Source organism: Ochlerotatus camptorhynchus, unplaced genomic scaffold (assembly GCF_037179485.1).
Source record: "Ochlerotatus camptorhynchus isolate MF236.1 unplaced genomic scaffold, CSIRO-AGI_Acam_v1.1 ptg000158l, whole genome shotgun sequence".
NCBI lineage: Eukaryota > Metazoa > Arthropoda > Insecta > Diptera > Culicidae > Ochlerotatus > Ochlerotatus camptorhynchus.
In genome coordinates, this window is record NW_027040648.1 from 992,628 (window position 1) to 1,015,764 (window position 23,137).

Genomic DNA, 23,137 nt, shown 5'->3' on the forward strand with positions numbered 1-23,137 from the left:
TTTTAATCCAAATGTATAGACTAGCCAAAGTGAAATAAATCAAGCCAAAATAGACCGACCTTTGTGTCAATAAAAACGGCTGTATCTTGTTAACCTGAAAAGGTAAAACTTGAACTTCTCAGAAAAGACTGTTCGGGAAAGTTCAAGGTTTTTCTGAGGATTAGATAGAACCAAGCTTCCCATGACTAGCAGTAGATTTCGTTCAACATTACACCCCAACATCAAGCATTTTCAAGAGTTAATAAACTACTCGCGTCGAAACTCTTGCTTATGACACTCCTCCAACCGCTTGATAGCAGCATGTGCACGGTAGGCAATGGAATCGGTACTGTACTGACTGAGGAGGAGAATTACCTCAGACAGCCTCCTGGGTTCAGTGTTCATGGACAAGAGCACTAGGTGTTACGTCTCAAGAAAAGTTTATACGGTCTGAAGCACGCTGCGAGGTCTTGGAACCAGAAACTGCATCCGGAGCTACTACGGCAAGGCTTCAAGTGGTGTGATTCCGATCCATGTCTGTATCGGAAGAAAGAAGATAGCCTATGGTGCTTCATTTTGGTATACGACGACTTCAGCCAGCAGGAACGACCGAAGGACTACAGAAAAACTTCAACGTAAAATCCCGTACGCATACGTCAGACTGTGTGTGAAACATTTTTTTTTTTTAATAATGAATTTATTTGTACAGGCTCAATCGCATAAACTTTACAGAGCCAAGGTATCATTTGCGTTATACATAATTGATTTCTTAAATCTAGATTTAAAGGAACTGAACCGATTACTCGCGGTCATCTCGAGGTTAGTAGAGATTTACATCCATAAGGATGGGGAGAGGGAGGAGGAGGTTTTAGTTATGATTTACGATACAAATATTTCATTATTCTTAAAACATGAACTTATTCCTATTCAATTTGGTATCCACAGTGTAATTACAATTATTACAGAAACAAACATTAAAAAAAAAACCCACACGAACAAAACAAAAACTAAACACAAGGTTAGTCAAACTTACAATCCAAGGTTAATATTCTTAAAGAAAACATATATAAGTTTCATATACTCCAGATCGCGTCTACCCAAAATATCTCGAACTGGAACATTAGGTTGTCTACCTCGAGCCCGAAGGGAATCGTACAGTTCAGATCTGACTCCGCGATGCTGAGCACAAGACCAAATAATGTGATCTGCGTCCTGGTAACCTTGTCCACATTCACAGAGATTGCTGTCCCCCAGCCCAACACGGAACAAGTGAGCGTTTAACGAGTAGTGGATTGACATGAGGCGAGACATCATACGAATGAAGTCTCGACCCACATCCAACCCCTTGAACCAAGGACTCTTCGACACCTTAGGGATGATCGAATATAGCCATCGTCCCAAACTTCCTTCACTCCATTTATTCTGCCAGCTGACGAGTGACTGTTGACGATAAATGAAGAAAAATTCATCGTAGGCGATTTGTCGATCGTAAATATCGCCTTCCATAGCGCCCACCTTAGCAAGTGAGTCCGCCAGCTCATTACCCGGAATCGAGCAATGAGATGGGACCCATGCAAAGGTGATGACAAAAGATCTTAAAGATAAAGCACTTAGAAACTCTCGTATTTTCATGAGAAAATACGAGGAGTGCTTTACCGGCCTCATAGAGCGAATAGCCTCGACAGAACTGAGACTATCCGTAAAAATAAAATAGTGATCTGGTGGAAGTGAGGCGATCGTTTCTAGCGTATAGTATATTGCCGCCAGCTCAGCAACATATACGGAACAAGGAGCTTGAAGCATTCGAGAGGCGCTATGAAATTCGCTATAAATACCAAAACCAGCGGACGCCTCTATTAATGATCCATCTGTGAAGAACGATCTTGCGGAATCAACTTGGCCAAACTTTGCAGCATAAATTGACGGAACAATCATGGAACGATGATGTTCTGGGATCCCACGAATCTCCCGTCATAGATAAATCAAAACTAACTGAATTGCCGAAGTCGGAGAAGCATACACGATGAGGATTATGCTGTGAAGGGCTGACATCCAGTGTTATGTACACGTAGTACAATGACATAAAACGAGTTTGAGGGTTCAGCTCAAGAAGCTTTTCAAAGTTTTCGATTACCAGTGGGTTCATAACTTCACAACGGGTGAGGAGTCTGAGGGACAATTCCGAAAACCGATCCGATAGTGGCAACATGCCCGCCAACACTTCTAGACTCATCGTATGAGTCGAGTGCATGCATCCTAATGCGATACGAAGACAACGATACTGGATACGTTCCAGTTTGATGATGTGAGTTTTAGCCACCGACGGGAAACAAAAACTATCGTATTCTAAAACCGATAAAATCGTTATCCGGTACAACGTTAGAAGATCTTGCGGATGAGCTACTGTTCGGAGAAAATTGATCCTTTGTTGGCATTTTCGTCTCAGATACTCAATGTGGGATCTCCAGGTGCATTTGGAATCGAACCAGACCCCAAGATATTTGAAAGACATGGAATGAGTGATCGGTGTACCCAAAAGTTGAAGCTTTGGTTGTGCTGGGCTATGCTTCCTAGAAAAAACGACCAACTCAGTTTTCTCCGTGGAGAATTCGATACCTAGCTGGATAGCCCAAGTAGACAAATTGTCTAAGGTATCCTGTAAGGGTCCTTGCAGGTTGACCCCTTTGGGCCCTGTCGTAGACACTACGCCATCATCTGCAAGTTGTCTCAACGTGCAGTTGTCACTTAGAGAATTGTCAATTTCTCTGACGTAGAAATTATACAAAATGGGGCCCTAACATGAGCCCTGGGGGAGACCCATGTAACTAAATCGAGAAGCTGTAGAGTTTCCATGAGAAAAGCTCATATGTTTCTCTGACAGCAAATTGTACAAAAAGTTATTAATTAATGGAGAAAGGCCACATGCGTGGAGTTTGTCTGAAAGGACTTCAACCGACACTGAATCAAAAGCCCCCTTAATATCCAAGAAGACAGAAGCCATTTGCTCTTTTTTAGCAAAAGCCAACTGAATTTCAGTGGAAAGCAACGCGAGACAGTCGTTCGTTCCCTTGCCCCTACGGAATCCAAATTGAGTATCTGAGAGTAGGTGGTTCGTCTCAACCCATTTGTCCAAGCGAAAAAGGATCATTTTCTCCAACAATTTTCGAATGCACGATAACATCGCGATGGGACGATACGAGTTATGATCTGAAGCGGGTTTTCCAGGCTTTTTAATGGCTATTACTCTCACTTGCCTCCAAACATCTGGAACAATATTGAGCTCCAGGAACTGACAAAACAAGTTCAACATGCGCCTCCTAGCGACGTCTGGGAGGTTCTTCAACAAGTTGAACTTGATTCTATCAGCTCCCGGAGCCGAATTGCCACACGAAAGGAGCGCGAGTGAGAGTTCTAGCATTGAAAAAGGCTTGCTGATCTCGTCTACCGAATTCGTCGTTTCGCGGGGAATCATCTGTACCGGCACGGAATCAGGACATACTTTTCGCGCGAACTTGAGAATCCAACGATCTGAGTACTCCTCGCTCTCGTTGTTCGAAGACCGGTTACGCATCCTTCGCGCCGCGTTCCAAAGCGTATTCATCGACGTTTCGCACGATAATCCGTCCACGAATTGCCGCCAGTATCCGCGTTTCTTGGCTTTGATGAGGCTCTTGAGTTCGCGTTCAAGAGAAGAGTACTCTTCGAAATTCACGGGTGTTCCACGTTTCCGGAAAAGCTTAAGCGCATCGGACTTTTTACGATAAACCTCAGTGCATTGCTGGTCCCACCAAGGGGAAGGAGGTTTCCTACGGAAAGACGTTCCAGGAACCGGCCGAGTTTGAGCTTGAAGCGCGCTGTCCAAGATCAGATTGGAGAGGAAGTTATATTCCTCCAACGGTGGAAGCCCTTCTACCGACGACACGGCTTCCTCTATCACGGTCTTGAACGTTGTCCAATCGATATTACGGGTGAGTAATCTCTATAATACAGTTTAAAAAAAGCTAGTTGGTCAGTTGCTATTTGTGTCGGTCAATACAAGACCGGACATATCGGCAGAGGTTTTCATCCTCAGTAGGAAAACGAGCTGCCCTACACAAACCGACTGGAACGAGCTCAAGTGGCTAGCTTGCTACCTGGATGGAACCAGGGACCACTGGTTACGAGTGAGCAGCAACAACGAACAGAAAGGCCTGATCAATTTCTCGGACGCGGATAGGGCCTAATGCAGAGCAGACCGAAAGTCCAACTCCGGATTAAATTCAATGATGGTACCATCAGCTGGGCGTGCACGAAATAATCCTGTGTCATTATCCACCACATGGGCAGAATGCGTGGCGCTCTCCGAAGCCGATGTCAATCATACAAGGTCTGGAACAACAGGCAGCTTGCTGGTATTGTAATCAAAAATGTTGTAAACATTGCTGAGCAAACGAATGACGATGTCACGGCAGCACAACATTCCATTTTGCGAATAGCAGACGTGTCGTCACAGAAAACAGCTGTTATGTGTAAAAAGATAAACATTGCGATGAAATACGAACACCACTAAACATTTCCACATTTCACTAATACAAATAAGCCGGTTGGGTCAGACCTTGTATAATTGACATCGCTCCGAAGCCACACAGATGATATTGTGGCTCAAGCGTTTGCTACGTGATCTCGGCGAAGAACAGCAGAATCCCGTTATCTACGAAGACAACCAGAGTGCATGTTGGTATTAGTTGGGACGAATTTTTTGAACCCAAGTCATGCCGAAGGCAAATCTCTCGATGAACTTTTTAATGTATTCTAGCGTTCAGAATCGTAAGAGCCTAAAGGGCCACCCACATTAGATCCGTTTGCGTTGATCGATTCTTTTCATCCATTTTCTCTTTTGCTAATAACAACTCGGTTGGATTAACATTTCTCGGTGCGTTCGATGTTGTTTTTGCGAGCTAATACAACCCTCTGTTTTGAAAAAAGGAGTAATTCTTCACGTAACTGTAGTAATGCAACGAGAAAATCAATGAAAGAAACGTTTAGAGCATTTCCAGCCCAAAAAGTAAACCGGTTGGACGTGAGTGTTTCCGATTTGAATGAATGAAAATTACTCATATGTTCGCTGCTACACTCAGAATAATTTTCACGTTAATGCTACGTGAAAACATACTTAGATTTTTTCCATCGTATTTTTCCCATAAGAGCTATGTGATTCTCATGTACACACTTAATTTTTTTCACCGAGATTCCAACAGCCGAGTAGTTCTGCAATTTATTTTGCTGAGATTCGGTAAAACATTTGCCGAGACTCAGCTAACACATAAAATTTTGCTGAGGTCTCAGCTAACAAACACATATTTTGCAGAGATATCAGCAAAAGTAAATGCCGAGATAATCGGCTGTTGGAGATTTTACCGAACTAGATTAAGTGTGTAGGGACACTCATTTTATGAAACTTAACCGCCATAGGATTATCACATATACACACTTAGAAATTTATACAGAAATCTGTAAAATTTTACCGAAATCTCAACAGCTGAACGTTCGGTAAACAGTTTTGCAGATTTGCTGTAATTTTTCACAAATATCTGTGAATTTTTCACAGATATCTGTAAATAAATACAGGAAAACTATTATAAACTATAAACAAGAGGAGCGAAGAAAAAAAAATCGTGCACAGTCACCTGGAAAATCCATCGAGGTCCTCGTCCAAGCTGTCTAAAGTGTTGAATTTTCCTAGAAACACCGTATGGCACGTGCTCAAAACGTACAGGGAAACCTTGACGACGAATCGGAAGCCTCAAAGTGAACACCGGAGTGGAACTTCCAACCGTCAGCTCCATGCAGGCATGGAAAATCATTTGCATTCATTTCGTGCATTCATTTACATTCATTTGCCCCTAACTTTTTTTTCAACAGCATTCTACAAAATGATGTATAGAACTTTTGTAGGTTTTGTTATTAGCTACAACTATTGTTAACAAGTCAAATCCGTATCTCTTATGCATGACGAAGCAGAGCGAACAGAAGCCACTACTGTTTTTCAGTTAATGTATTTTACATACACTGAAAAACAGTAACAAGTTCTACCCGCTCTAGTTCGTGATAAATAGGAGATACAGATCTATACATCATTTCGCAGAATGCTGTTGATGAAAAAATAGAGGCAAATGAATGTAAATGAATGTATGAAATGAATGCAAATGATTTTCCATGCCTGGCTCCATGGAAAGGTCGTGAGGTCCTTCAGAAGCAAACCAGGTATGCCCGATCGCGATTTTAATAAAAAGTTTGATGCCGCCCGTAGTACAGTGCAGGAAATTCGCTACCGCGAAGGCTTACAGGCATACCACCGACGAACCGACGTGACAGCTCATACAAGCTACTTTCAAATTCGTGCCCAAGACGTCATATTTAAAATACGTGAAACACTACCGACATCTACTCATCCGATCTCGTCATACCATGAGCAAGGACACGAACCCACGTATAATTAATATTGCCTACGTTTGCGTCTCACCTCGTTTGACAGATTTGATCGCCCGTTTGAAAGCACGAATCGCTCGTTAGACAATTCGAATTGTGGACAAACGAAATGCTCCTGTGGCATGTCGGTTCGTTGGTGGACATACTGCGCCAGTAGACAACCAAATCGATCACTCAAGCAGAATACCGTAGCTAGAACCCGTGCTCGAAAGCTGTATGACAACCTGCTGACCAAGCCCGGTGGGTGCATACTTATGGATAATGAAATGGCCGACTTCGGACAGCTTCCAGGACCAAAATTTTACAAGGCGAAGGCTCGAGGAGGTGTCCCTGGGAGATTCAAATTTGTTTTTGCGGATAATTTGCGCATTGGCTGCGGCCAGAAGAGAAAGGTTTTTGTCACTGAGAAAATGATGAATTCGGATGTTTACAAAACCGAATGTCTCCAGAAACGAATTCTGCCCTTCATCAAGTCACAACATGGTCCGGTGGCCTTTTGGCCGGATCTTGCGAGTTGTCACTACAGCCGGGAAGTACAACAATGGTACAATGCATAGGAGTCCAGTTTGTTCCGAAAATCCTCAATCCGCCCAATTGTCCCCAGTTCAGGCCCATTGAAAACTACTGGGCAATCCTCGGGGCAATCATGAAGGGGAAACTGAAGGTAAAAGGTACAGCCATCACTGCAGCTCAGATGAAAAATTTGTGGGGAAAAATTGCCACAACAATGTACGAGACCGTTGTGCGCCGCTTTATGAGTCATATTAAGGTAATGGTTCAAGAATTCCTTCGAAACCGCGACGAATAATTCGTTTCTAGCTCAGCTTTTGATCATGAGTTAAAACCTAGGTGGGTCTGGGTTCAATCCCAGCCGAGGTCGGTGGGATTTTTCTGAGGCATAAAAATCTCGGGTCACGTCTTCCTTCGGAAGGGAAGTAAAGCCGTTGGTCCCGGCCCATGTGTGTTGAATGGGTGCGATATCCTACGCAGGTGTGGAAGCTGCCTTCCTGCACATTCGATTGCCGTCAATGGGTGGCAATTGATGTCCGTCGGTGATTGGCACTAGATTGCGGAACAGAGACCGACGTTAAATAAATGGAAGAAGAAGAAGAAGAAGAAGAAATGCAAGCATGTGAATGGCAGGTTTATTTTAGACTCAGACCACCCAAGTAACCAAAAGTTCTGATAATAGGCTATTTGTGGCTTAACCAGCTTGGTTGAAGGTGGTCTATAGAATTCTAAGCAGCTTCATTTTTAAGTCGTTATAAGAACTTAAAAGTTCCAGTACCATAATTTAAGAGCATTCTAAGCAGCTTCTGGTGGAACTTGAACGGAACTTTCAGAAAATAAATTAAAAAAGGTTTTTGTCCTTTACACCAATTATACATTTAGTTCGCACTTATATGAATGTTAATTCTAAAGTCAGGTCTTTATGAAAGTTATTGCTAAATGCAGCTATGAAGTGTATTGGTTTACCAGTATTAGTAGTAGTATTGGAGCTGTTTGAAGAATTAAACCCAGTCCTTCTACGCCATCTGAGATATATTAAAGTGAGCTGTTGGAGTTTTCAGTACCAGCTGACTGACTTGAATACAAAACACAACACCTTGATGAATTTTACATTGGTGTTTGCCCGCATTGTATTCCAACACACTTGTGGCGCAGTGGTTAGCGTTCGTAGATCACATGCCAAATACAAGGGTTAGAATCCAGGAAATCTCTTTATTTTTTTTTTTACGTTTGGATGGAATATTGATATGCGGATTGCTTCATGTGGGATATGACGGACCTTTTTAGAAACTTTCAAGTTGCTAAGAAGTTCCACAGGGAACTTTTAATATATTTTAAAGTTGCTAAGAAGGTCCACTGGGAACTTGTTCGGAGCTTTGTTGTGGTCATGTTTTCAGCTTTGCCTGAAGTTCCTAAGAAGTGCTTAGAGGTGCTTTGTGGAACTTTTTTTGAACTTCAAAAGCCTGAAATTCCTCGTGTGCTTTCTATAGCTTCTAAAGTAGCCAGAAAGTTGTGTTGAACCTTTATATGCACTTTATGGAACTTTAAAGTGGGTTGTATCGTTGAATACGGAACTTTTGGTTTCTTGGGAAGAAAGTCCTGTCTAACGGCGCCGGTGGTGTAGTGGTAAGCGTGATTACCTCTCACCCCAGCAGGCCTGGGTTCAATCCCAGTCGGCGCCGCCGGGATATTCTGAGGCATAACATCTCTGATCACGCCTTCCTTCGGATGGGAAGTAAAGCCGTTGGTCCCCGGTTCATGAGTTGATGGGTCGATAGGTAGGGTCCAGGTGTGGGAGCTGCCTTCCTGGCACGTCGGTAGCATTGGTGCTCAGCACGGAAAACAAGATCGACGGAAAAAACAAACCAAAGGAAAAAAAAAGAAAGTCCTGTCGGAACTTTATTTGAACTTTATTGAACTTTGAAGTTCTGTCGGAACTTTATTTGAACTTTATGGAACTTTAAAGTTCTTTTGGAACTTTAATTGAACTCTATGAAACTTAAAAGTTCTGCCAGAACTTTATTCGAACTTTATGGAACTTGAAGATTCTGTCGGAACTTTATTTGAACTTTATGGAACTTGGAAGTGAGTTTTATCGTTGAATTCGGAACTTTTGGTTACTCGGGTAATCACGTTGGGATGAAATCTTATTTATTATTGCTCCCCAGACAACCAGAATGCATGTATATTCAAAGTTGTTTTCGTGATATACAAACATATATACAAACCGACAAATCGTATAGAATGCAAAAAATTGGCTTATACGTACAAAAGTGGAGGCCATATACGTGCAAATTTAAATTTAATTTTAAACGAGTTGATTTAACATCATATACGATTTAATCTGTAATAACAAATTCACTTTGAAAAGTCTTACGATGTAACCCGATTTGATTTGTGATACAGTACGACGGAAAAATGAATCATTGCATATAGGTCGGAAATTTGCATTCTATACGATTTAAATTAAACATAATGCGATGTATGCCATTCTTATATGCGATTTTGACTTAAACTGTAGCAATTTATGATACTGTCTGCACATTGTTATACGACTACTGGTTGTCTGGGTCTCCATATTACTGAAAATTGGGCTGAGGATTCTGCAATGCTTAGCCGACGCCCCTAACCGTTAAGAAGGTATCTCCTTATCGGTTCTGTCAATGACCGATATAATCAGAAGGATCATATTAGGACCTGTTCCACATAGCCACGAAACTGCCATACCAGTCCACTACCAAACTGCCATCTCGCTTTAATTTACGGTACACTATAGGCTGCCTTGCTGATAGGATAAGAACAGTATCATCCACCATATCCGGAATCGGCTCCGGAATCTAATCACAAGAGTTCATTGGATAGCCATCGATGATTATTCAACCTGTTTTCACTTGTTGACATAGGACTACTTTGATCACTTTTGAGTAATTATGAGCAACTCAAATTTACTCGATTTAAAAATATTAGCTCGGAGTACAGCTGGCTTGCCCCTAGATTCATTTCGTATTTTTTTCTTAAACGATAAAGAATACTATGCACTTGAGTGAAACCCGTTTTTAAACCCGAAATAGACCCAAATAATGTTGTTCCATTACTAAGTGGGCCATGCTTTAGACTTTTCAGAAGTTTTCGGTGCATCTGTGAAGTTATTGGAACTGCCGTGATCTCTTAACTTCAACAAATTTCTCATACCTTCCAGAATGTTTCTGAACTTTTCTAAATTCCCGCAATTTTCCTGAAGTTAATGGAACAGCTCTTAAGTTCCTGCAATGTTCCTAAAATTTTCTAAACTTCCTTGGAAAATCTCTAAACTTCCCTAAACATCTTTGGACTTGCCTGAAGTTTACGTTTCTCGATGGTAATTTCCCTTAATTTTCAAGAAGTTCTCGGAACTTCTCCAACGTGCCAACAATTTTCTTGATGATCATGGATCTTCCCTTAAGACCTCGCAATATTCCTGAAATGCAGGGAACATTCCTGAAATTCTTGGAATTTTCCATAATAATTATTGAATTATTCCTCGGTAGTTCTTGAAAGTTCCTGAAATTGATTAATGTATCTGCGCTGAAGCTTTTCTGATCATCCTTCAAGTACTCGGAACATCCCTGAAAATAATGAAAGTACCGAGGGGGTGACTCTATCTAAGATGCAGGACAGATTTTGTTTTGCTGTACTTAGGTGCACGCACACTGAGTAGATTCTGCAGATTTCCTGCAAAAAGATGACGACGATGCAAGTAGATGCGAGAAATGAAAGAAGATTTTTCGTAGATTGATTCGCTAGTGTGAGCTTTTTAGAGCATCTAGAATTGCGCTTTAGATGTGACGCCCCCCTCGGAAAGTTCTTAAAATATTCAAAACTTTTCTGAAATTCTGCGGGCTTCCCTGAAGATCTCAGAACAAGTTTTTGGAAATTTCTTACAATTTCCGCTTGAAATCCTTCTGGTCAATTGCAGTTCCACCCTTATTCTTCAGTATGTGCTTCACAATTGACCAGTATTCCTCAATTGGCCTTAGTTCCAGAATATTGGCCGGACTCCTCTCCTTGGGAACCACTGTGACGCCATTTTAGCTGTCTCTGTTGGATGGAATTTGAGTAGTGGCAGCTTGCCAAGTCCGGCAATCCACCTCATGCTGCACCAGAAAAGTAGGCACTCCTCCTAATAATTTTGCTGTTTGATGGTCCCAGAGGTAACGAAAGTTTCGCTTTTCGGCCCACAACTGCACATTACTTGCCAGACAAGGAACTTTTTGGGGAATTTCCACTTCTTTTTGATTTTACTTTCTTCCGGTCAATCGAGGTATAAAATGTCTGCCCAGGAATTTGATCGAAAACTGCCAGGAGTGGATAGACCAGGATTTTCGTTTCGAGCGGATGATTGAATCACGACGTGCTTGCTCCTGTGAAGCCATGATGTAAACAAATGAATTTATACTGACAACCAATGCCTATTGTGAATCTATAAACGCTTAGCTTGATTCAGTGAAATTTTGAAACAAAATTACTCAAAACATGTCTTAATGCCAGCGTTTTTAATGCTCCGTATTTTGTCGTGTTCAACTTTCAAAACCTCATGTACTGGTACCATCCGACGGCTCAAAATGTATGATTTTTCATCCAGAAGTAAATACACATCATGCCACGAACAAACAGGTGGATCTGGCCACATCTGGACAACCAGAATAAAGGGTGATACGGTCAAAATTTGGTCAATATCAACTTGACGTATTTCTTTCAATTTTGCATTTAAAAAACCTGAACACCCCTCATTTTAAAGGTGTGTGTGTGTAGAATGTTGCTCCTATTTTGATTTTGGAATTCACTCTTCAGTTGTCAAAATGCCGTCCAAGCAAGAAGAGCAGCGTATCAAAATTTTGCTCGCGCATCGCAAAAATCCGAGCTACTCGCACGCAAAGTTGGCAAAATCGCTAAAAGTTGCCAAATCAACAGTTACAAATGTAATTAAAGTGTTTGGGGAACGTTTGTCGACAGCCAGGAAGTCTGGATCGGGGGGAAATCGAAAACCGGAAGCCACTGAGACGACAAAGAGAGTTGCCGGTAGTTTCAAGCGAAACCCTAACCTCTCTCTCCGAGATGCCGCAAATAAGCTGGTTGTATCGTCTACAACCGTGCATCGAGCCAAAAAACGAGCCGACTTACAAGAAGGTAGTGACTCCAAATCGCGATGATAAACAAAATACGACGGCCAAACCGCGATCCCGGAGGCTGTACACGACGATGCTGACGAAGTTTGACTGCGTGGTAATGGACGACGAAACCTACGTCAAAGCCGACTACAAGCAGCTTCCGGGACAGGAGTTTTATACGGCAAAAGGAAGGGGAAAGGTAGCAGATGTTTTCAAGCACATGAAACTGTCAAAGTTCGCAAAGAAATATCTGGTTTGGCAAGCCATCTGTACCTGTGGCTTGAAAAGCAGCATTTTCATAGCTTCCGGGACTGTCAACCAAGAAATTTACATGAAAGAGTGTTTGAATAAACGTCTGCTGCCTTTCCTGAAGAAACACGGTTGTTCCGTACTGTTTTGGCCGGATTTGGCATCTTGCCATTACGGTAAAAAAGCCATGGAGTGGTACGCCGCCAACAACGTGCAGGTGGTTCCCAAGGACAAGAACCCTCCCAACACGCCAGAGCTCCGCCCAATTGAGAAATACTGGGCTATTGTCAAGCGGAACCTAAAAAAGACCAAAAAAACTGCTAAGGGCGAGCAGCAGTTCAAGGCAAACTGGCTTTCTGCGGCGAAGAAGGTGGACAAGGTGGCTGTACAAAATCTGATGGCAGGGGTCAAGCATAAGGCCCGGCAATTCGGATTTGGAAAAGCGGAAACCTAACTGAATATTTTTCCTGAATTTTATACTAATTGAACTTGAAAAAGAAATTTAATTTGATTTTTTAAATAAACGATTTCACCGATTTACACGCGTTTTCCCTTGACCAAATTTTGACCGTATCACCCTTTAAGTTTCGATAGGGCCCCAAAAACGGTACTTCCTAAACCTCATATACTGGTACCATGCGACAGCTCAAAATTTATGATGTTTCATCTATAAGTAAATACACATCATGCCATGGCCCAAAACGTGTTACAAGCATAGTTACAAAAAATCATAAAAAAGCTATGTATATATATATATTTTTAAATATCAGGTTTTTTTTTATTTTTGTTTGGTGTTCACAGTGAAAAGTTCACTACAAGGGGTGGTCACTCTACACACTTATTTTGCGCCAACTTTTGTCTCAGTGTGCCGGCAGTGCCAAGAGTGCCATCAGACTGAATATTTTTATAATGATATGTTTGGCAACCCGCTTAATTTGACAGTTCACATGTTTTATTTTGAAGAAGCAAAACAACAAGCAGTGGAACCATAGAGGTAACTCTAAGACTAGAAGGTCCCGAAATAACGTGCTCAACTTTTTGGATCAGCTCTGGTACTATCTTCGGTCCCAAGCTAATCGATTCACCCCTCGAAACATAGGAAAAACCAATCACCCCTCATTTTATCTGTCAAACTTTCATAGCGAATCAAAACAAACATTGCGTAGTACTAGAATTTCGATTAGAATGGGCTACGTTAATCGTTTGCTTGGGACCAATAGGCTAGTCAAGTAGTGAGCCAATTTAAAATTGATAGTTTCGTATTGATTGTTGGTATCGTACTACCGCTCATTCTGGCATATGCTGATGACCTCCTGTTTTTGTGTGAAAATATTGACGAAGTCGAACATCTGCTATCTGTATTGGAACCATTATTAGCATCGATTGGTTTGGAAATAAATACCTCCAAAACCAAAGTACTGTTTAGGGACCCGTACAATATAAGGAACGTTAACCCAGACCAGACATATGATTTTGGAAAATACAAACTAACCCTAGTAACGAAACTGACATACCTGGGAGCAACGATTACCAGCAGTCTAACCCGGAAACAGACAACATCAGATCGAATAAAGAAAGCATACAAAGCCTTCCATACACTATGCGGTTTTTTGCGACAACACCCAGTAAGATGGCCTGTGATAAAGAAACTGTATCACGCTTTGATAACGCCGGTAGTGACGTATTCAATGGAAGTGGCAACGGTACTGAAAAGTAATAGGAACTCCCTCCGTAGAATGGAGAGCACGATGTTGTCTACACTAAAAAGATTGAGCAGGAGTAATGCAGGGTCTTGTGAAGGAGAAGAATCTGAAAACATGGAACAGTCACAGCAGCAACAACCACAAGAACAACAATTAGTCAATGTAGAGACTTCACCGAACAATGAACAGTCTGATTCACAGTATATAGCTGTACGGGAGTTGGAAGGAAGAACCATAAACAATAAAATCAGGGTTTCTCGTCTAAACTTTTATGGACACGTCGTTAGAAGCGCACCTCAGGGGATTATCAGGAAAGCCCTAGAGTATAGGATCCCGGAGAAGAAAAAAGATGGAAGACCCTGCTTCACTTGGAAAACCAGCGCAAGGCAGGATGTAGAAAGAAGCGGTCGATCGGTGGATTATTGCAAGAGGTGGCTAATAACAGAAGTGAGTTCAAATCAGCCACGACAAGATTGTTCACTGAAATGGTGGAATCAGAATACGAAGACTCGGAAGTTACTCTCAGCGATTCAAGTAGCGATGAGCAACTGAACATCCTGGATTTCAGAGGTTTCTCTGAAGACGAGGATGATGGTTTCCAAGGATTCGACTAACTATGTGATGGTAAAATCTACTAACAACTTCCCATACTTTTCACCAACCTCGATCATTATTAACAGGTAAATATTCATTTTATTAAATTACTATATTATACTGTCATTACTGTTAACACTATCATTGCAACTAATTCAATTAGGCATATTCAATTGACCTGCATCGGGTTATTATTTTGCATGTAATGATATGGGAAAAGGGGGGACTCACGATTCAGCATGGAGAGTGTATGGGAGCCGTTCTAGGGGTTGGTTGGGGCATGTGGTTCATTTTAGACATTATATTTAGTCTGACGCGAGAACCATGTTCCACTCAAGTTCTGGAATTTGGCCTTGAGACTTGAGATCTGGCCTTCATAAGACCCCCTTCTGTCTCGCAAAATCAAAATCAAAAATCAAAATCAAAAAAGGTAGTTGGTCAGTTGCTATTTGTGTCGGTCAATACAAGACCGGACATATCGGCAGTGGTTTTCATCCTCAGCAGGAAAACAAACTGCCCTACACAAACCGACTGGAACGAGCTCAAACGGGTAGCTTGCTACCTGGATGGAACCAGGGACCACTGGTTACGAGTAAGCAGCAACAACGAACAGAAAGGCCTGATCAATTTCTCGGATGCGGATAGGGCCTAATGCAGAGAAGACCGAAAGTCCAACTCCGGATTAAATTCAATGATGGTACCATCAGCTGGGCGTGCACGAAATAATCCTGTGTCATTATCCACCACATGGGCAGAATGCGTGGCGCTCTCCGAAGCCACACAGAAGATATTGTGGCTCAAGCGTTTGTTACGTGATCTCGGCGAAGAACAGCAGAATCCCGTTATCTACGAAGACAACCAGAGTGCAGTAAAAATGCTGGAATCCGAAAAATTCAGCGACAGACAAATAAGAAAGGTGATATCCAGTTCGTCTATTGCCCAACCGAGCAAATGACTGTTGATCTGCTAACGAAACCGATAGGAGGGATCCGGATGGCCAAGCTTCGGGTGATGAGCGGATTGGAAGTCCAGTGTTGAGGAGTGTTCGCCGATCGTAGCAACACCGTGGACCTAAACCAGATCGAAGCAATATATAACTTTTCTCGGTAACTTTCAAATTTCATTCTCAAATAAATCGTTCACTACTAAAGCCGTGTTTCCTTCAAGTAGATATAGAGCGTAATGAGAACAGGGTATTAGTAGAGACGAATTTTTCGAACCCAAGTCATGCCGAAGTCAAATCTCTCGATGAACTTTTTAATATATTCTAGTGTTCAGAATCGTAAGGGCCTAAAGGGCCACCCACATTAGATCCGTTTGCGTTGCGTTGACGTAAATTTGACAGTTAGACAATAGATTTAGCTGTCACTTTGCCGCAACGCGTCCGATCCGGATCTAATGTGCCTTGGCATAACTGCATTGATCGATTCTTTTAATCCATTTTCTCTCAACCGAGTTGTTATTATCAAAAGAGAAAGAGAGGTTTCTCGGTGCGTTCGATGTTGCTTTTGCTAGCTAATGCAACCCTCTGTTTTGAAAAAAATAGGAGTAATTGTTCACTTAACTGTAGTAATGCAACGAGAAAATCAATGAAAGAAACGTTTAGAACATTTCCAGCCCAAAAAGCAAACCGGTTGGACGTGAGAGTTTCCGATTTGAATAAATGAAAATTACTCATATGTTCGCTGCTACACTCAGAATAATTTTCACGTTAATGCTACGTGAAAACATACGTAGATTTTTTCCATCGTACTTTTCACATAAGAGCTATGTGATTCTCATGTAGGGTTCAACAACAGTTCATAAAACGCTCTTGTTTTGAAAACAGCCACCACACAAGAGGAGCGAAGAAAAAAAAATCGTGCACAGTCACCTGGAAAATCCATCGAGGTCCTCGTCCAAGCTGTCTAAAGTGTTGAATTTTCCTAGAAACACCGTAAGGCACGTGCTCAAAACGTACAGGGAAACCTTGACGACGAATCGGAAGCCTCAAAGTGAACACCGGAGTGGAACTGCCAACCGTCAGCTCCATGCAGGCATGGAAAATCATTTGCATTCATTTCGTGCATTCATTTACATTCATTTGCCCCTAACTTTTTTTTTCAACAGCATTCTACAAAATGATGTATAGAACTTTTGTAGGTTTTGTTATTAGCTACAACTATTGTTAACAAGTCAAATCCGTATCTCTTATGCATGACGAAGCAGAGCGAACAGAAGCCACTACTGTTTTTCAGTGAATGTATTTTACATTCACTGAAAAACAGTAACAAGTTCTACCCGCTCTAGTTCGTGATGCATAGGAGATACAGATCTATACATCATTTTGCAGAATGCTGTTGATGAAAAAATAGAGGCAAATGAATGTAAATGAATGTATGAAATGAATGCAAATGATTTTCCATGCCTGGCTCCATGGAAAGGTCGTGAGGTCCTTCAGTAGCAAACCAGGTATGCCCGATCGCGATTTGAGTAAAAAGTTTGATGCCGCCCGTAGTACAGTGCAGGAAATTCGCTTCCGCGAAGGCTTACAGGCATACCACCGACGAACCGACGTGAAAGCTCATACAAGCTACTTTCAAATTCGTGCCCAAGACGTCATATTTAAAATACGTGAAACACTACCGACATCTACTCATCCGATCTCGTCATACCATGAGCAAGGACACGAACCCACGTATAATTAATATTGCCTACGTTTGCGTCTCACCTCGTTTGACAAATCTGATCGCCCGTTTGAAAGCGCGAATCGCTCGTTAGACAATTCGAATTGTGGACAAACGAAATGCTCCAGTGGCATGTCGGTTCGTTGGTGGACATACTGCGCCAGTAGACAACCAAATCGATCACTCAAGCAGAATACCGTAGCTAGCACCCGTGCTCGAAAGCTGTATGACAACCTGCTGACCAAGCCCGGTGGGTGCATACTTATGGATAATGAAATGGCCGACTTCGGACAGCTTCCAGGACCAAAATTTTACAAGGCGAAGGCTCGAGGAGGTGTCCCTGGGAGATTCAAATTTGTTTTTGCGGATAATTTGCGCATTGGCTGCGGCCAGAAGAGAAAGGTTTTTGTCACTGAGAAAATGATGAATTCGGAGGTTTACAAAACCGAATGTCTCTAGAAGCGAATTCTGCCCTTCATCAAGTCGGGAAGTACAACAATGGTACAATGCTTAGGAGTCCAGTTTTTTTTCCCGAAAATCCTCAATCCGCCCAATTGTCCCCAGTTCAGGCCCATTGAAAACTACTGGGCAATCCTCGGGGCAATCATGAAGAGGAAACTGAAGGTAAAAGGTACAGCCATCACTGCAGCTCTGATGAAAAATTTGTGGGGAAAAATCGCCACAACAATGTACGAGACCGTTGTGCGCCACTTTATGAGTCATATTAAGGTAATGGTTCAAGAATTCCTTCGAAACCGCGACGAATAATTCGTTTCTAGCTCAGCTTTTGATCATGAGTTAAAACCTAGGTGGGTCTGGGTTCAATCCCAGCCGAGGTCGGTGGGATTTTTCTGAGGCATAAAAATCACTGGTCACGCCTTCCTTCGGAAGGGAAGTAAAGCCGTTGGTCTTGGCCCATGTGTGTTGAATGGGAGCGATATCCTACGCAGGTGTGGAAGCTGCCTTCCTGCACATTCGATTGCCGTCAATGGATGACAATCGATGTCCGTCGGTGATTGGCACTAGATTACGGAACAGAGACCGACTAAGAAGAAGAAGAAGAAGAAGAAGAAGAAGAAGAAGAAGAAGAAGAAGAAGAAGAAGAAGAAGAAGAAGAAGAAGAAGAAGAAGAAGAAGAAGAAGAAGAAGAAGAAGAAATGCAAGCATGTGAATGGCAGGCTTATTTTAGACTCAGACCACCCAAGTAACCAAAAGTTCTGATAAAAGGCTATTTGTGGCTTAAGCAGCTTGGAAGAAGGTGGTCTATAGAATTCTAAGCACCCTTGAACTTGAAAGTTCCGGTACCATAATTGAAGAGCATTCTAAGCAGCTTCTGGTGGAGCTTGAACGGAACTTTCAGAAAATAAATTAAAAAAGGTTTTTGTCCTGTACACCAATTATACATTTAGTTCGCACTTATATGAATGTTAATTCTAAAGTCATGTGTTAGTGAAAGTTATTTCTAAAGGCAACTATGAAGTGTATTGATTTATCAGTATTAGTAGTAGTATTGGAGCTGTTGGAAGAATTAAACCCAGTCCTTCTGCGTGAGGGCCCCAGAACGAACCGCTACGCCATCTGGCATATATTAAACCCTAGTAGCACGCTTGTCACATATCGGTTGTAGAAACTTCTTTACGACTTATTTCAGTCATAAACAAATTGCTGCAACTTTTATTAACGGAAGTGTGCTACTCGGGAAGTCTGATTGATTATTGATTATTTTTAAGATCTGGTGCGTGATTTAATGTGGGTTGAACACGTTTTTCGTCATATATGGTTTGAAGGTCAATATTTACAAAAACTTAATCCTATCTAATCCTCTGAACCAGTTGTCCAATTTCAAAAATATTCGATAACATTCTATGGGATCATAGTACTTTTCATTTTGCGGCTGGTGCATTCAATTTGGTGCAGTGATTTTTGAGGAACAAGAACGGTATATATATATCTACTCTTTGTAAGAAGGGAAAAACATATAATGTTCAGCTTTACGCCATATTGAAATGTTAGTCTAGAGTGCAAATTTGAATGTTTGTCACAAGCAAATATTTGTTAATTAAAGAATTCAAGGCCATACGAGCCTAATAATAATTGATGCCAACTATTTTCCTATATGAACCATTGTGTGTCGGAAAGTTCTTAAAATCCTCAAAACTTTTATTAAGTTCTGCGGGCTTCCCTGAAGATCTCAGAACTTTTCTGATGTTTTTTGAAAATTCCTGTGTTTCTAGTTAACCTTCCTGTTGCATTAGGAAAAAGTTACACATTGTGCATTAGCGGATCAAAAAAGTCCCAAACTGCAATTTGCTCCCAAAAATCTATTTTTATGAAAGATGAAAAAGGATTGAATAAACACCGTTTGGTGAGACCGGATGCAATTCAACTTTGAAATCTGTGTTAGGGAAATCGCTTTTCTTAGGCAATCGATGATAATTTTAAATATCATAGCAACAGTTTCACATTCGTGCATTTTTCAATAGTGACAATTTGAAAAATGATCAAGTCTTAAAGCTGCGTAGAAATATTTCTGATCGATTGGTGATAAATTGTATTGAAATTGGTCCAAGGGCAGCTGAGTTATTAACGTTCAAAATCTTTCATAATGTTGTTACATGTGCCATTTTCGGTTTTTACAAAGTGTACCCCCATATAGAAATCACAGACGTAGTCCTACGTCAAAAGAACGCTAATTAAAAATCGTATATCCAGTGAATTTAAGGATTTGTCAAGTGTCGACATAATTTGTATGACAATTGTTTGTAATTTGTATGACAATTTTAAGCATCTTCGTTACGCATTTAATGAACGGCTCCTTCTCAAGGGAACTGGGAATATATCCGTGAGTGGACAACCCAAGTTATCAACAAAGCTCGCCAATTCGCCTGATCGCACGGTAAGACCCAAATGTCAGGCCGTCCTGCCATGATGGAGGCATACGATGTACTTTTATTTGACCAGTAAATCCCGATTATCAATTTCCCGTTTTTTTTTTCAGAATCAAAGCAATTTTCCCGTTTGTGCGGTATATTTATCTTAAGCATAAAACCGAATGCGATTGAGCTGAAGGGATCACTTGTAGACTGATGCAAAATTTGAAATGTTTGCTCCACAGTGCTCAAACGGTTCCAAATGGGGCCCTGATTAGCCTCCCAAAATTTGAACTCATTTAGTGACAAACTGACTTGGCACAAACCATTTGAAGTTTATATGGGAATTACTTATATTACGGTTCATATCTATCTCAAAATTCACCAATTCACTCTACTTTAGAAAATGATAACTAAGCTTGTTGAAAATTTTCCCAGCTACAACTTTGTTGAAGACCACTTTTCGATATAATGTAAGAAACAAAAATTATTAATGATTCAAATCACTGATGTCTTATGATTATGCTCAATCAACTGTTCAACAGGCAACATTGGTGTTTATGACTATGTCACACTGCAGAATACAGTGTTGCCCACAAAACAGTTGCTTAATCTTGCCATAAGATTATCAATCTCTTAAACAATTAATAACTATTTAATTTGACGTTTATCTGGAAAACCGATTTTCTGCAAAGTTGTAGCTGATAAAAATTCCCATAAGAATAGCAAAAGGATTTGTTAACAGCACAATATGTAAAAAGGCTGGAAGACAATGAACAAAAATTTCCATATAAACTTCAAATGGTTTGTGCCAAGTCAGTTTCTTATCAAATGATTTTAAACTTTCGGAGGCTAATCAGGACCCGATTTGAACCCGTTTGAACACTGTGGAGCGAAAATTTCAAATTTTGCAACAGTCTAATCACTAGGTTAAACTGAGACAACAGAATTTTTCCTAGATCTTGAATTTGCTTTTGCGTTCGATGTTTTCAAGATTTGTCTAACTACCTTGAAATTTCGCTGAAAGCGTTGTACGTGATTCTATTCGATTGTTCTCATGCATTTCCTTTAGAATCATTTCCCTTAACAGAGTTTTTTTTTCAGGATTCCTCTTAAATCAATTTGAGATTATCTCTGGGAATCTCTTGAAAATTTATTTAAAAAAGTTCAGAAAATCTCTAAAGATTACTCCTCAGTCTGAAACTCGTCCTAAGATTATCTTTGAATTTTAAATTTTTTTTCCTTCTAATAATTCACTAAAACTTCTTTTATTTCACATCAGAATTTTCTTGAAATTTTGTTGAAAATTATTTTGGAGTTATTCTCTAAATTCTTCTGAAAATTCACATGGAATTCTCCTTAAAATCTTCTAAAAACTCTTTCCGAAAAACCGTTGGAATTATCCTCGGAATTGCCTTAAAGCTTTTCGCAGAATTCCTTGGCATTTTACACGGATCCTGGAACTCACAGACTCTTTACAATCGCCATGGAATTCTCCACAGAGCTACTTAAAAATGTTACTCTGAACTGTCACAAATGAGTTAGAGTTGAGTCAAAACTCTTATTTTTTTATTCTTAATTAAGGTGATTTTTAGCCACCTCTGGGTTACTCGACCTTGGTGTGATCCCTAGAATTGCTTTGTAAAAATCTAATTCTTTTTTTTTTTTCTCAACAAAAATAAAATAAAATGTAGTTCCATCCGAGGATCTTAAATATCAATATGAAAATGAAAGTCCAAAAGACCCCACTAGCGACAATCGATTTTACTCTCATTCTGTATGTATCGGAAGTAATGCGCTGTATAGCGCAACATTGTGCGAATACAGCGACACTATGTATAACTTATAGAACGAGAGTTAAATCGATAGTCGCTAGTGGGTTTTTTTTCCGGTTTTCAACTGTATCGATAATAACGGTATTAACATCAAGGCCCGTTTACAAATTCCCATAACACAAGAGAAAGTGGGGGTAGCCACCAAGATTATGATTTTCAAAGCGCGTGTGATTCAACAGGACTTATGAAATCATGAACAACTTTTCATTACTTCTAGAGTTCACGACCGAGTCAGGAACTGCAATTCTGATTTCAACGATAGAATAAACTTCTATGCGATTATGATACAACTGAATTGCTCAGATTCCTCAGCGAAACCAATAAAATATAACTAATTTTCTTCAGTCTAATCAAATTGTTAAATGCTTACAGTTCTTTATGCTGTTCAAGCTGTTCGAAATGTCCAACCATCTATTAATGCAGCAGTTTCACAAAAATCTCTGAAAATCACAAATCTTCACCGCAAATGCACCCTTTGGCAAACTTCATCACAACACATCTAATCCACACAGTCCCAAAAGAACGTTTTCACCGTTCACGACCACAGGAAAAACTGGCGCAAAGTATTCGCTTCGCACATCTCCTCACTCCACAAATCCCATACACAAGTTGTGACACGGCGTGTCACGATCACCAAGCACAAACACAAGCGAAGCTTCACCTCGCACTCCTCCAACGCAATCGGATGGTAGATTTTTCTTTAAATCCACCCTGGCTACTTTCGCAATTTAACGTTCAAATGAAATTGACACCACGCGATATCCGCACTGACGACGATAAGCACCTTCTATCAACGATATCGAACAAATTGCCCGAATTCCTTCCGCAGAAAAGATCCGAATAATTTATCGCGTGAAAAGTGTGTTCTTAAGCCAAACTCACACAAACACGCGCGCACACACACCGCATACGAGCGACGTTCCGCGCGACTTGAGCGAAAATTGCTGCTACCGCGCCGACCGAGTGCCGAAATTTATCTGACTGGCTAACTGAATCCTCCTGCTGCTCTGAACAACAACGGATGCGCTGCGCTGAACGGGAAAAATGTGATTCAATCGTCGACGGACGACTCTCGTTTTCCCTCTCTCACAGTGGGCCATGCCGTCGTCGAGACGA

The 23,137-nt window shown here is 41.0% G+C and overlaps 1 protein-coding gene across 1 annotated transcript in view; it reads right to left on the reverse strand.

Moving 5' to 3' along the window:
* The window catches only part of Grip (Glutamate receptor interacting protein), a 121,137-nt gene extending 98,141 nt beyond the window's left edge, over nt 1-22,996 (reverse strand). The window contains exon 1 of the mRNA XM_065222155.1: nt 22,806-22,996. The gene's annotated coding sequence lies outside the window, so the exon portion shown is untranslated. The remainder of the gene's footprint in view (nt 1-22,805) is intronic.
* Between the last annotated feature and the right edge of the window lie 141 nt (nt 22,997-23,137).